Genomic DNA, 12,186 nt, shown 5'->3' on the forward strand with positions numbered 1-12,186 from the left:
GTTAGCACAATATATGTACATAAATGGCAATATTATAGCATAATTTTCGAATTTTAGAAATTGTAAATTTTGTCAATTTTTCGAAAAAATTCCTATGGTCTCCTGCAGGAAAATTTTCGAAAAATGGCCAAATTTCAACCCTTTTATTTTTTGACATAATTCGTTACTATGGCTCTATAAGATGATGTTAGCAAAATATATCTGTATAAATGGCAATATTATAGCATATTTATTTAATTTTAAAGAGTGGAAAATGTTGCCATTTTTCGACCCTTTTATTTTTTTGACATAACTAGCTGCTATGTCTCTATAAGATGATGTTAACACAATATGTGCATAAATGGCAATATTATAACATAATTCTTGATTTTGAAAAAGTGGAAAATTTTGCCATTATTCGAAAAATTTATATAGTCCCCCGCAGGAAAATTTTCGAAAAATGGCCAAATTTCCACTCTTTTATTTTTTGACATACAGTAATTCGGTACTATGACGTTATAAGATGATGTTAGCAAAATATATCTGTATAAATGGCAATATTATAGCATAATTATTGAATTTTACAAAGTGGAAAATGTTGCCATTTTTCGACCCTTTTATTTTTTAAACATAACTAGTTGCTATGTCTCTATAAAATGATGTTAGCACAATATATTTGCATAAATGGCAATTTTATAGCATAATTTTCGAATTTTAAAAAGTGGAAATTTTTCCCATTTTTCAAAAAAATTCCTATGGTCCCTCGCAGGAAAATTTTCAAAAATGGCCAAATTTCGACCCTTTTATTTTTTGACATAAGTATTTATTTTATTTTTATTTTTATTTTTATTTATTTCCTTTATTGCATCAAGTAAACAGTGATGAAGTTGACATAAATATAATAGTAAATATGTAAACACATAGTATAACACAGTCCAAACAAGTAATACTAAAATATATCATAGTCCACAAATCAGTCTTTCAATGGCCATCATAGTACATCCAGTAACACAAACCAATAAGGGTTCACAATTTGCTTATCATAACTCAGTTACTGATCATTCACCAATCATAAGATCATGTTAGCACAATATTCTTGTATAAATGGCAATATTATAGCATATTTTTCAAATTTTAAAAAGTGGAAATTTTGGTTATTTCTCGAAAAAATTCCTGTGGTCCCCCGCAGGGAAATTGTCGGAAAATTGCCAAATTTCGACACTTTTATTTTTTGACATAACTAGTTACTATGGCTCTATAAAATGATGTTAACACAATATATGTTCATAAATGGATATATTATAGCCCAATTATTGAATTTTAAATGGTAGACATAGGTAATGAACCAGCATAAGTAATTATGTGGTGGTAGTAGGGGAACCAGCATGAGTCATATAATGAATGCTGTACTTAAGAGCATGAGTGATAAAACACCGCCGTATGTGGGGGTGGGTAATGAACCAGCATAAGAAATTATGTGGTGGTAGTAGGGGGACCAGCATGAGTCATATAATGAGTGCTATACTTGTGATAAAACACCGCCGTATGTGGGGGTAGTTAATGAACCAGCATAAGTAATTATGTGGTGGTAGTAGGGGAACCAGCATGAGTCATATAATGAATGCTGTACTTAAGAGCATGAGTGATAAAACACCGCCGTATGTGGGGGTGGGTAATGAACCAGCATAAGAAATTATGTGGTGGTAGTAGGGTTAATAAACTAGCATAAGTAATTATGTGGTGGTAGTAGGGGAACCAGTATGAGTCATATAATGAATGCTGTACTTAGGAGCATGAGTGATAAAACGCCGCCATTCTCTTGAATGTAATTACAAAGGTTAAATAGTTTCGATTAAGCATGAATGGTGTCAACAATGTATTGCCTGGCAGCTTATACTAACCTTGATGAGAGGATTTTGTTTTGTTTATTCGTTTTAATTATGTATTTATTTATTTTTCTCCAAAATCCGGTTCCGGTTTGTCCACAGTGACTGCAGTAGGGAAAATAACAGATAATAATATTGTTGTTATTTAGTGGCATGAGTTAGCATAAGAGGCTCCGTGCATTAAAGCAGACCCTAGGGACGCCTTATATCTTTTTCGTCCATTTGTGGAGTTGGAATGGAGACCATCATTTGACCACAGAGAAATGAGGTTTGCCCAGAAGCCGGGATGGGTATGTTAGTGAAGGCCATGAGTTTTGCGGCAGAACTCGCGTAGGAAACCGTTGAAATCGTGAATGCGCTCGTTAAACAAAGGAGGGGGGAGGTGGCCAGTGTGAGATAATCGGAACGTCTGTGAGCAGAGGGTAGTCCGAATTGGTGTCCAGATGGGAAAAATATAGGTCAAAAGAATTTTGAAGAGAGAGTTTGCCGCCGACCAAGCATCCGAATCAACGAGGTCATTCGATCCGAGGTCGATGATCAAGATATCTGGCTTGAATGTTGCCAATCGATTTACAAAATTAGTTAGGTCGTTAATCTTTAGGCCGGGTACCCCCCCCCCCCCAAAGAACAGTATTATCGTAGTGATGGCTGATTCGGAAGTCAGACAAAGGTCGGTGTGGACCAAGTATGGAGCCGGAAGAATTACCCAAGCCGTGATGGAAAGCGAGGCTGTCGCTCAAACCGGAAACGAATGAGTGGCCTAGGACACAACCAGACAACATAATTACAATAAAGTACGAAAATTCGAAAAATGGGGGTAAGATAAGGTGTGAGATAAATTCCAGTCAAAGTATGTTGTGTGTTGACACAAATCCTATCAGTGTAGGAGGATAAAAGGGACTGGTAAAATGTAAAAAGCCAAAATCGGGCGTGGTAATCTGTTGACAGCGTGAGGTGAAGAGGATGAGATGCTCACGCTGTCAAAAGATGATTGCGAGGGCGCCCCGCAATCACGTGATATGTTCATAAATGGATATATTATAGCCCAATTATTGAATTTTAAATGGTAGACATTTTGGTTATTTTTCGAAAAAAATACTGTCGTCCCCCAACCGGAAATTTTCGGAATATGGCCAAATTTCGACCCTTTTATTTTTTGACATAACTAGTTACTATGTCTCTATAAGATGATGTTAGCACAATATATGTACATAAATGGCAATATTATAGCACAATTTTCGAATTTTAGAAATTGGAAATTTTGTCAATTTTTCGAAAAAATTCCTATGGTCTCCTGCAGGAAAATTTTCGAAAAATGGCCAAATTTCAACCCTTTTATTTTTTGACATAATTCGTTACTATGGCTCTATAAGATGATGTTAGCAAAATATATCTGTATAAATGGCAATATTATAGCATATTTATTTAATTTTAAAGAGTGGAAAATGTTGCCATTTTTCGACCCTTTTTTTTTGACATAACTAGTTACTATGTCTCTATGGGCCGTATTCATGAAAGGGGACTAACTTTAGTCCTGGATTATCTCTGGATTTAGTCCTGGACTATTTTGAAATGGTATTCATGAAAGGGGACTAACTTTAGTCCTGGACTAAACCTGGACTAAACCTGGACTAAAACCGGCAAAAGATAGTCCATCCAAGGGGTAGGTTTAAGAAAGTTAGTCCTGGACTATCTCGAATAGCTCGAAAAAAATGGTGGCCTGAGGTAAGGTAGGTTACAAGTGTGACAACTTTAAAACGGTATTTAAGAAGCAAAATAATAATAATCATTTTTATTTGTATCAAATTAGTAATTACAACATATATTTAATATAATAAAGTACTTTAGAAAGTAAAAAAATTATATTTAGTAAGTTAATTTAGTGTGTTTAATCTAGGCCTAAAAGCTAGGCCCACAGCTTTAATTCTGACAGCGCTTGCCTAGGGCGATATTGCCTAGCAACCACCCTATACTGCTAGTGTTAAAATGATTTGTTCTTCATTAAGCGCACATTTAACTTATTTAAAGATGTAAATCACATTATAGCCTATATAATCTTAATTTGTAATAGATTTTACATTATTAACATTTTTGTTTAAAATGATGTTAGAGGGATATAGCCTAGCTAGCTAGACCGCAGTCTAAAAGCCTATTTAAGCTATGCCTACACTTAACTAGGCTTCTCTAGACTATGCCATTGGCTGAGTCGGTGGGCATTGCAAGGCCCTACTTCAGGTAGTCAGTAAACAGTAGTCTTATTCTATTGTAGGCATACATTGTATTACTTAGTTAGCCTTGTCTAGGCCTAGACTGGAATGAATGCAGTGTTAGGTATTTTCAAAATATTGGATCAATTTTCATAGATAGGGCATCCTGTTGAATTAATTTTAATTTGGCATAGTTTAGTTTAGTTTAGTTATAATGGGAAAGTTTAGGCGATGCCTTTTTAACCCCACATATCAACTACATTGTGTCGAAATGCAATAGACCTAGGCTAATAAATAGTTAGTAGTAATAATAGATGTATATATTTTAATATCATTTATTTTTCTATTTGGTTTAGACAGCTGAAGAAAAATGTCTAGTTAATATTATATGCCTCCACTACTGTCCTAGTTACATGGAATGCTGCTGGTCAGGTAAGGTAAGATAAAAATAAAACAATTTACATACAACCTGTTGAATTAATTTTAATTTGGCATAATTTAATGTAAATAGGCCTAGGCTAGGAATAGTTTCAATATTTTTTAGATAATATAGTTTAATTTCATTTATTTTTCTATTGGTTTAGACTGCTGAACAGATATCTGGTCAATTATATGCCTCCTCCACTACCGTCCTCTTAGGCTATAACATGGAATGATGCTGTTGGTCATGTAAGGTAATAAGATAAAGACAAATATTTAAAATGTATTAATAAATTGTCTAAAAAAATTGCATCCTGCAAACTACACAAGGTGGGTGTGGGATTGAAACAAAAAATCCTGGATCCACCCACTGCATAGTTATCTAGGAAGGCCTGATTTCTGGATATTTTCATATTAAGTTAAGCGGTATTATTGAAAAATAAATGGAGTGGAGTATTGTGACAAATTATCTAGCTTGTAAGCCTACAGTTTTTGTTGGCCAGGGCTAAAGATTGTCTATCGTCTACCGCTATTATCTGTACTGTGTTAAAGTTTGGATGTAATATAATTTAACATTATATATTTTTTTTAGATACAATTGCTAACAAACCTGGATGGAGCGCAATAATCATGCAGAGAGAAACAGGACTACCAAAAACAATTGTATAGCAAGTTATACTTGTGTAGTAATAAATGAAAATAAGAATATCCATATAAAAACAACAAATGAAACTTTTTAAATTACTGTATTGTTTTATTCAAAAACAGTAAATAAATAAATTAAAATACCATATTATTACTGTAGTTTTGTCAGCATGTACATTCATGTTCAGATCACAGAATTCTGTTCAATTTTTATTTAGATAAATAATTTGTGACTGAAATACATATATATACAATTGTCATAAAAATAAATAGTTTTGTTTATACTTAAAAATGGTCATCATGTCTTCAATTATTTATGTCCAATTCTCAATTCTGCAGTCGAGCCAGTTTATACTCTGTGATAATTTTGCAATCACAGCTCCAACAATGAAAATAGTAGTATAATAACAGTATTTAAACAATGTTGATGCCTTGCTAACTTTGAAAATCTGTGTAGATAAAAAAAAGAGGAAATTTACAATAAATATTGGAAATTAGTAACTGCATGTATTAATGTGTTTTTTTTTATATTTTCCTGTGAAATTACTTTTTAATCAATATTTCTTTTGAACATGTTTTTCTTATTTCTCTGTTTTTTGTTTGCTTTGCTATATTTATTTGTTTTTTTTATGTATTTATATGAGGGCCCCTTGAATTATGGTCATCATGCATACTGTATGCTAGGTTCACCATTTAACAAAAAACAAATAAAACTTTGAAATAATTATATATAAAATGTAGTGCACTATTTAAATGTGATATCTCATTGTAAATCTTATTGAACACAGATCTTCAATTAAATAATGCATGTTATTGTTATGCCTACTACCAGGAGAGACTACCCTGGCCAGTAGCTAGTAGAATTAGGCAGGCTATTGCTCTACTCTAGTCTAGTAGTAGGAACTAGATAGGCAAGGTTGCAGTTAGCTAGGTTAGGCCTATTCTTTTTTTATTTAATCATCATATTATTATTATGAATCAACCTACTGTAACAGATCAATTAATAATAACAAATGATGAACACATTTTTTAAACAAAATATAAAAAAGGACAAAATTAGTAGTACTACTAGCTAGGCCTAGGCTAGAACTAGTAGCAGTAGTAGGAGTCTGCCTATAATCCTATATATATAATAATAAATATAGGCCTTGTAGTTAGCTAGTTATAGTAGGCTAGTCTAGATCTAAAGAGTAGACAGTAGTTACTACCGGAACTAGGCTAGGTAATAGGCCATAGTTTTAGTGAAACTAGTGTAGGCCTAGGAGTGGGTGGGAATACTAGGCCTAGATAGTAGTTGCGCCTAGGCTAGTCTAGGTAGGCCTAGAGAGAGAGGTAGGCTAGGCCTAGGCTAGGTAAACAAAGGTAGGCCTATGGCTAGCTAGGCCTGAAGTTCGCCTTAAAATTCAATTTCTTTAAATGAAATTCAAATAAAATTACACAAGAGTCTTCTTTAAATATTCAAGACTTACTTTGTTTTCCAATAATTTCATTTATGCTTCTGGTTTAATGGCAAAATTAGTTGTTTTATGTTACTATTTATTCATCAGGCATCTGTCACACGTGTTACACGTACTGTGTGTGCAGAACCTATAATCTGACCTCTAGTTGAACTTGTGCAGGGTAAATTATACCCTGGACGCGTAGTACGCGATTGCAATGCTAGCGTGTTTGGAACAAGTTTAGAAGGAAACATCATGGACCACCTAGCTGCTGTAATTTTCCATGGCTTAATCCAGGACTATTTAGTCCAGGTTTCATGAATACCATATCAAGGATAGTCCAGGATTATCCTTAGTCCTGGACTAGATAGTCTAGGACTAACGCCCGTATTCTTAAACCGGACTTTAGTCGTAGTTCGAGCTAAAACTAAAAAAATGACGTCATTTTAATTCATAAACCAAACTTCAACTAAATCACCGACTAAATCAGGCCAACCTCGACTAAATCGAGACGGATTTTGATCGATTTTTTTTAGTCCTGGAGGGGGCAGACTAAATGGTCGACTAAATGGTTTTTAAACGATGTTTATAAAAAACGTAACAGTCATTGAGTTGTTATATTGGCCAGATATTGACGAATGAAATATCTATATTTATATTAGCTTAATTAAATATACATTGGTATAAGTTATAATAATGAAAATCATCTTTATTTACAACTGTATACAAATTACATTATTTTCTTCGCGCAAGTCCGACTTGAACTACGTGACGCCATAGCGACAATGGGAGATGCGGCAATTCACCACGCGATGGAATGTTTAGGGGGCCTAGCGCTTTCTTGGCACGCTATGAAGTGCGTGGTTCGTCGCGATCATACTTTGTTGGGGGTCTAGAAAATATAAAAGTTACCGTACCGCCATGGTTCCTAAATATATTTTGTAGATTTTGTTTGTTGTTAACCAAAAGTACTTCACTGTTAAATTAATACTGATCTTGTTCTAATAATTAACGATTAAAATTATTCTTCTTGTGTATAGTCCTGATGCGTAAAAAGTTTTGTAAGAAAAAGGAAAGTGATATCAATGCGCAAAATTTCGTCTGCTCCACAAATACTCTCTTGTCATTGGCCAATGTATAGCCTTTAGTACCCAGACGTGTTAAACTCGACTAAAAGCTCGACTTCATTAAGTCGAACTGCAAACTTTGACTACTTCGTTTTTGAATCGAATTTGAAGTAATAGCTCGAACTACGACTTTTACAAGTCGAACTTCGAACTACGACTAAAGTCCGGTTTAAGAATACGGGCGTAAGGATAGTCCAGGACTAAAGATAGTCCTCTTTCATGAATACCGGCCTATAAGATTTTGTTAGCACAATATATTTGCATAAATGGCAATATTATAGCATAATTTTTTAATTTTAGAAAGTATAAATTTTGGCCATTTTCGAAAAAAAAAATTCCTATGGACCCCCGCAGGAAAATTTTCGGAAAATGGCCAAATTTCGACCCTTTTATTTTTTGACATAACTAGTTACTATGTCTCTATAAGATGATGTTAGCACAATATATGTACATAAATGGCAATATTATAGCATAATTTTCGAATTTTAGAAATTGTAAATTTTGTCAATTTTTCGAAAAAATTCCTATGGTCTCCTGCAGGAAAATTTTCGAAAAATGGCCAAATTTCAACCCTTTTATTTTTTGACATAATTCGTTACTATGGCTCTATAAGATGATGTTAGCAAAATATATCTGTATAAATGGCAATATTATAGCATATTTATTTAATTTTAAAGAGTGGAAAATGTTGCCATTTTTCGACCCTTTTATTTTTTTGACATAACTAGCTGCTATGTCTCTATAAGATGATGTTAACACAATATGTGCATAAATGGCAATATTATAACATAATTCTTGATTTTGAAAAAGTGGAAAATTTTGCCATTATTCGAAAAATTTATATAGTCCCCCGCAGGAAAATTTTCGAAAAATGGCCAAATTTCCACTCTTTTATTTTTTGACATACAGTAATTCGGTACTATGACGTTATAAGATGATGTTAGCAAAATATATCTGTATAAATGGCAATATTATAGCATAATTATTGAATTTTACAAAGTGGAAAATGTTGCCATTTTTCGACCCTTTTATTTTTTAAACATAACTAGTTGCTATGTCTCTATAAAATGATGTTAGCACAATATATTTGCATAAATGGCAATTTTATAGCATAATTTTCGAATTTTAAAAAGTGGAAATTTTTCCCATTTTTCAAAAAAATTCCTATGGTCCCTCGCAGGAAAATTTTCAAAAATGGCCAAATTTCGACCCTTTTATTTTTTGACATAAGTATTTATTTTATTTTTATTTTTATTTTTATTTATTTCCTTTATTGCATCAAGTAAACAGTGATGAAGTTGACATAAATATAATAGTAAATATGTAAACACATAGTATAACACAGTCCAAACAAGTAATACTAAAATATATCATAGTCCACAAATCAGTCTTTCAATGGCCATCATAGTACATCCAGTAACACAAACCAATAAGGGTTCACAATTTGCTTATCATAACTCAGTTACTGATCATTCACCAATCATAAGATCATGTTAGCACAATATTCTTGTATAAATGGCAATATTATAGCATATTTTTCAAATTTTAAAAAGTGGAAATTTTGGTTATTTCTCGAAAAAATTCCTGTGGTCCCCCGCAGGGAAATTGTCGGAAAATTGCCAAATTTCGACACTTTTATTTTTTGACATAACTAGTTACTATGGCTCTATAAAATGATGTTAACACAATATATGTTCATAAATGGATATATTATAGCCCAATTATTGAATTTTAAATGGTAGACATAGGTAATGAACCAGCATAAGTAATTATGTGGTGGTAGTAGGGGAACCAGCATGAGTCATATAATGAATGCTGTACTTAAGAGCATGAGTGATAAAACACCGCCGTATGTGGGGGTGGGTAATGAACCAGCATAAGAAATTATGTGGTGGTAGTAGGGGGACCAGCATGAGTCATATAATGAGTGCTATACTTGTGATAAAACACCGCCGTATGTGGGGGTAGTTAATGAACCAGCATAAGTAATTATGTGGTGGTAGTAGGGGAACCAGCATGAGTCATATAATGAATGCTGTACTTAAGAGCATGAGTGATAAAACACCGCCGTATGTGGGGGTGGGTAATGAACCAGCATAAGAAATTATGTGGTGGTAGTAGGGTTAATAAACTAGCATAAGTAATTATGTGGTGGTAGTAGGGGAACCAGTATGAGTCATATAATGAATGCTGTACTTAGGAGCATGAGTGATAAAACGCCGCCATTCTCTTGAATGTAATTACAAAGGTTAAATAGTTTCGATTAAGCATGAATGGTGTCAACAATGTATTGCCTGGCAGCTTATACTAACCTTGATGAGAGGATTTTGTTTTGTTTATTCGTTTTAATTATGTATTTATTTATTTTTCTCCAAAATCCGGTTCCGGTTTGTCCACAGTGACTGCAGTAGGGAAAATAACAGATAATAATATTGTTGTTATTTAGTGGCATGAGTTAGCATAAGAGGCTCCGTGCATTAAAGCAGACCCTAGGGACGCCTTATATCTTTTTCGTCCATTTGTGGAGTTGGAATGGAGACCATCATTTGACCACAGAGAAATGAGGTTTGCCCAGAAGCCGGGATGGGTATGTTAGTGAAGGCCATGAGTTTTGCGGCAGAACTCGCGTAGGAAACCGTTGAAATCGTGAATGCGCTCGTTAAACAAAGGAGGGGGGAGGTGGCCAGTGTGAGATAATCGGAACGTCTGTGAGCAGAGGGTAGTCCGAATTGGTGTCCAGATGGGAAAAATATAGGTCAAAAGAATTTTGAAGAGAGAGTTTGCCGCCGACCAAGCATCCGAATCAACGAGGTCATTCGATCCGAGGTCGATGATCAAGATATCTGGCTTGAATGTTGCCAATCGATTTACAAAATTAGTTAGGTCGTTAATCTTTAGGCCGGGTACCCCCCCCCCCCCAAAGAACAGTATTATCGTAGTGATGGCTGATTCGGAAGTCAGACAAAGGTCGGTGTGGACCAAGTATGGAGCCGGAAGAATTACCCAAGCCGTGATGGAAAGCGAGGCTGTCGCTCAAACCGGAAACGAATGAGTGGCCTAGGACACAACCAGACAACATAATTACAATAAAGTACGAAAATTCGAAAAATGGGGGTAAGATAAGGTGTGAGATAAATTCCAGTCAAAGTATGTTGTGTGTTGACACAAATCCTATCAGTGTAGGAGGATAAAAGGGACTGGTAAAATGTAAAAAGCCAAAATCGGGCGTGGTAATCTGTTGACAGCGTGAGGTGAAGAGGATGAGATGCTCACGCTGTCAAAAGATGATTGCGAGGGCGCCCCGCAATCACGTGATATGTTCATAAATGGATATATTATAGCCCAATTATTGAATTTTAAATGGTAGACATTTTGGTTATTTTTCGAAAAAAATACTGTCGTCCCCCAACCGGAAATTTTCGGAATATGGCCAAATTTCGACCCTTTTATTTTTTGACATAACTAGTTACTATGTCTCTATAAGATGATGTTAGCACAATATATGTACATAAATGGCAATATTATAGCACAATTTTCGAATTTTAGAAATTGGAAATTTTGTCAATTTTTCGAAAAAATTCCTATGGTCTCCTGCAGGAAAATTTTCGAAAAATGGCCAAATTTCAACCCTTTTATTTTTTGACATAATTCGTTACTATGGCTCTATAAGATGATGTTAGCAAAATATATCTGTATAAATGGCAATATTATAGCATATTTATTTAATTTTAAAGAGTGGAAAATGTTGCCATTTTTCGACCCTTTTTTTTTTGACATAACTAGTTACTATGTCTCTATGGGCCGTATTCATGAAAGGGGACTAACTTTAGTCCTGGATTATCTCTGGATTTAGTCCTGGACTATTTTGAAATGGTATTCATGAAAGGGGACTAACTTTAGTCCTGGACTAAACCTGGACTAAACCTGGACTAAAACCGGCAAAAGATAGTCCATCCAAGGGGTAGGTTTAAGAAAGTTAGTCCTGGACTATCTCGAATAGCTCGAAAAAAATGGTGGCCTGAGGTAAGGTAGGTTACAAGTGTGACAACTTTAAAACGGTATTTAAGAAGCAAAATAATAATAATCATTTTTATTTGTATCAAATTAGTAATTACAACATATATTTAATATAATAAAGTACTTTAGAAAGTAAAAAAATTATATTTAGTAAGTTAATTTAGTGTGTTTAATCTAGGCCTAAAAGCTAGGCCCACAGCTTTAATTCTGACAGCGCTTGCCTAGGGCGATATTGCCTAGCAACCACCCTATACTGCTAGTGTTAAAATGATTTGTTCTTCATTAAGCGCACATTTAACTTATTTAAAGATGTAAATCACATTATAGCCTATATAATCTTAATTTGTAATAGATTTTACATTATTAACATTTTTGTTTAAAATGATGTTAGAGGGATATAGCCTAGCTAGCTAGACCGCAGTCTAAAAGCCTATTTAAGCTATGCCTACACTTAACTAGGCTTCTC

At 34.1% G+C, this 12,186-nt stretch overlaps 1 long non-coding RNA gene across 1 annotated transcript; it reads left to right on the forward strand.

Moving 5' to 3' along the window:
- Window positions 1-3,574: 3,574 nt before the first annotated feature.
- On the forward strand, window positions 3,575-5,428 carry LOC140049317 (uncharacterized). The gene is made up of 3 exons (XR_011845229.1): window positions 3,575-3,595; window positions 4,429-4,504; window positions 4,657-5,428. It is a non-coding gene; the product is annotated as an uncharacterized lncRNA (long non-coding RNA).
- Window positions 5,429-12,186: the final 6,758 nt, after the last annotated feature.

This window comes from Antedon mediterranea, chromosome 5 (assembly GCF_964355755.1).
Source record: "Antedon mediterranea chromosome 5, ecAntMedi1.1, whole genome shotgun sequence".
NCBI lineage: Eukaryota > Metazoa > Echinodermata > Crinoidea > Comatulida > Antedonidae > Antedon > Antedon mediterranea.